Source organism: Dioscorea cayenensis, chromosome 6, assembly GCF_009730915.1.
Source record: "Dioscorea cayenensis subsp. rotundata cultivar TDr96_F1 chromosome 6, TDr96_F1_v2_PseudoChromosome.rev07_lg8_w22 25.fasta, whole genome shotgun sequence".
NCBI lineage: Eukaryota > Viridiplantae > Streptophyta > Magnoliopsida > Dioscoreales > Dioscoreaceae > Dioscorea > Dioscorea cayenensis.
The window spans coordinates 11,620,958-11,624,229 of record NC_052476.1 but is presented as its reverse complement, the minus strand read 5'-3'; the positions used below and the strand labels follow the sequence as shown (position 1 = coordinate 11,624,229).

The window sequence follows — 3,272 nt, the reverse complement described above, 5'->3', positions numbered from 1 at the left end:
GTACCCATGTTGTTCTTGTAGATTGCTGAGTCATCACGGCGAGCTTTCTTAAATCCTTACTTCAGGATCGTATCAGAGAGCTCGAGACCCAGTTGAGGAGCCGAGCTCTCTCTTAAGCGGACTTGAAAACTACTACAGTTACAGTGGTACACTCCTCAGATCAGAGATATAGGGACCACCATGCTCGTCCACTTTCTTGATAAACGACTCGATGCATTTTTATCTTCCTTGCCGCTGAGACTGAGACATATCAAAAAGATCTATTACTAAAAAGAGATTGGGATCATCCTGTGGTTACCGGATGATGGGAATAACAAAGCAGAAATTAGGAAATGAGCACAAAATAAATGTCAATAAATTCATTCTCTCATTATTCGTTATTTCCGGGTCTTTTCGTTGCATTCACTTACAACAAGAAACAACCACCAGCGTTTGGTGCAGCACCTGCATTTTGGTGCATTCTTCTTCCTTTCTTTTGGTCTTTCGTTTCGTCATATTCCTAATAACTTATCCAATTACAACGTATTAACCGCTAATGCACCTTTCTTTTTATCAAATCTCAGGGACATGGTCTAATCATGAGGGTAGTATTTTATCATGGTGTTGGATCCCAAGTTTTTATGGATTCCTTCTTTGTTATCGGGGTCGACCCCAAAGCCATAATGTCTCAAAGCGAGGAGGCTATAGAGAAACTTTTCTTTTTTCCTTTGTCTCGAACTTAGTGAAGAACTCAATTCTCTCTCTCCAACAAAAAAGTGGGGCTGCGCCCCAGTTGTACACTCCCTTCGTTCTACGAACCCTTGTAGATTCTGAACTTCGTTCGCGAAGGAACCGGACTTTTGACGGGCCAGCCCTTTTTTATGCGCCGCTTTACCCTGGAAGGAAAAATGAGCTTTTGCTCTTCTGGGCGCTGGGCGCTCCCGCGGTTCGCGAGAAGGAAAAAAAGGACTAATCTTTTTGTTGCATCTGGCACGAGATGAAAAAAGAGAGCTTCGTCTATCGATGAACAGCGGATTGACGGAGCTCTTGGCATTGCTTTGTTTTTCTCTCCTTTCCTATCAGCGAGTTCCGATCCTTTTGTTCGAAATTTCTTCGTTCGTACCGAACCGCTTGCAGAATCAAATCCTGTTCCACAAGATCCTATATCAGCTATACATCCTCCTCGCATTTATGCCGGAAACGTAGCCAGTGCTATGGGCTTTGGCTTATGTAGATCAAAAAAATGATGAATGGGATTGTGGCACTCCACTCGCCGCCAATGCGGAAGGATGCCGCCGAAAAAGAATGGAACGCTGCTTCGCTCTGCTGTATGCGTCGGATCCCATATAAGAAGCTCGCTCTTTACCCGATCATTCAAACATTTTGTGGGCACAAAATGCGCACCTGCTCTATTGTTGCGTAGCAATAGAAGCCTGCTCATCTTGCTTCGGCGGCGCTTTTTTTCGCCTTCTCTTCGCTCTGGACAGGAGCGCTAATGGACACAGGGAGGGAGCAGGCGAAGCGTGTCGTTCGTAATGGAAAGAAAGAGACCACTACTTCGCCTCTTTGTTGGACCGCCGGCGCGAACACAGTGGTCTCTGACCAGGACCAGGAACCAATTCGAATTTGGATCTTGACATGTCGGTTGTTTTTTTAACCGTAGGCATCTCGCCAGGAAGTTGGTGGGCTCATCATGAATTAGGTCAGGGGTGGCTGGTGGTTTCGGGATCCCGTGGAAAAATGCCTCTTTTATGCCTCGGGTATTAGCCACAGCTCGTATTCATTCAGTAATTCTACCCCTTCTTCATTCTTGGACCTCGCTTCTTAATATTTTGACTCTTCCATGCTGTGTCTCAGGAACCTCTTCAATACGGTCCGGATTGCTAGCTCCCGTTCATAGTTCTGCTACAGATGATACACGAGGAAGATTTTTATGGCGGTTCTTCCTTCTAATTACAGGCATATCTATGAATCTTTTCTACCAGATGAAGCAGCAGGCATCGGTCCGTAGAACCTATAAAAAAGAGATGGTTGTGGCGCGAAGTACTCTTGTGCACCTACGTCACTCGGCTCGCGCGCAACCCCGCCCCATTATGTTATGGAAGAATTTAGCCAATTGCTGGCTCCGAATAACAAGCGCAGCAATTGGCTGCCGGATTTCGTCCCGTCCGTAGCGCTTCGGAAGTCACTGTGGCGTGGCTGAATGTAGAGCAGTCCGCGACGGAAGCCTTTGATTGATCAGTATATTATTTTACACTTCGGAAGATGGTCAAGGTAGCTTGCTTCCAAGCCACTGCACGAAATGCGCATGTAGTCCTTCCTGCCGGTAGCAAAAACAGTGGCATAGCCAATCAAGCTTCAGCCGCAAGCAAGTAGTCCAGTAGCCAGAAAGCTAGCAGCAGCAAGGGCAGTGAGCAAGCAAGCGGTAGCCAAGGATAGGGCTTTGAAGCGGTAAGTTGCGGGGTAGCCAGGCCCAGTAGGCAGAGCGGTCCAATCAGGCCAGTCAGGGATAGGAAAGCAATAGCTGAAGCTCGCCCCAATAGGGAAAAAGGGAACCCTTTCCAAGACCTCATACCTCCAAAGCGTACTCAAAGAGTGTAGGAGCCAACTCTATTGGAAGAGGCACAGGGGAAAGGAGTGGGGAATCTCTATGCGTGAGGGCTGCCTTGAAAAAAGGATGAGAGGTGGGAACTCCTTCTCTATCCTACAGATCTGAAGCTCGCAACCTATCAATGGGTTGAAAAAAAGGGACAGGGACAAGGATATACCAAATGAAAGCCTTCTCGAGAGACTCTTCTTGTTTTGTGTAGTTGAAGATTTAGTGACTTTGCCAAATGAACCATATCTATACAAAAATGATAATATCGAGACCACCCGCTCGCCTCTCGTGATTAGCTCCTCGCGTACGCTCCCGCTATGGAAATGAGTCCTTCGTTTAGCTCTCGTCATTGGTCAGTTCCCCTCACTCAACCTCAATAAGAAGATCCTCTTATTCTTATTGAGTGAGTTATTGACTTATTTGATTCGATTGGCTTGGTCTTTTACCCGAACGGAAGAAATGGCTTTTTTTTTTATGCGTATGCTCCTACACCAGTTACTACAACAGACTGATTTTTTATTGATTTCCTGACTTTGGTTCTTGTTAATACTACCCATTAGTGGAGCTAGGAAATTCGGTTGTTTAACCTGAGGCAATGAAATTGTTGCGATGGAAGTTTCGGCTATTCCCTTTGCTTGTCTTCCTGGTCCCGCGGACTCGCTTTCTCTCTCGATTGAAGTTTCGGGATCAGTTG

At 46.3% G+C, this 3,272-nt stretch overlaps 1 pseudogene; it reads left to right on the top strand.

Annotated features, from left to right (window-relative positions):
• The first annotated feature begins 225 nt into the window (after positions 1 to 225).
• LOC120263339 lies at positions 226 to 2,468 on the top strand (annotated as a pseudogene).
• The last annotated feature ends 804 nt before the right edge of the window (positions 2,469 to 3,272 follow it).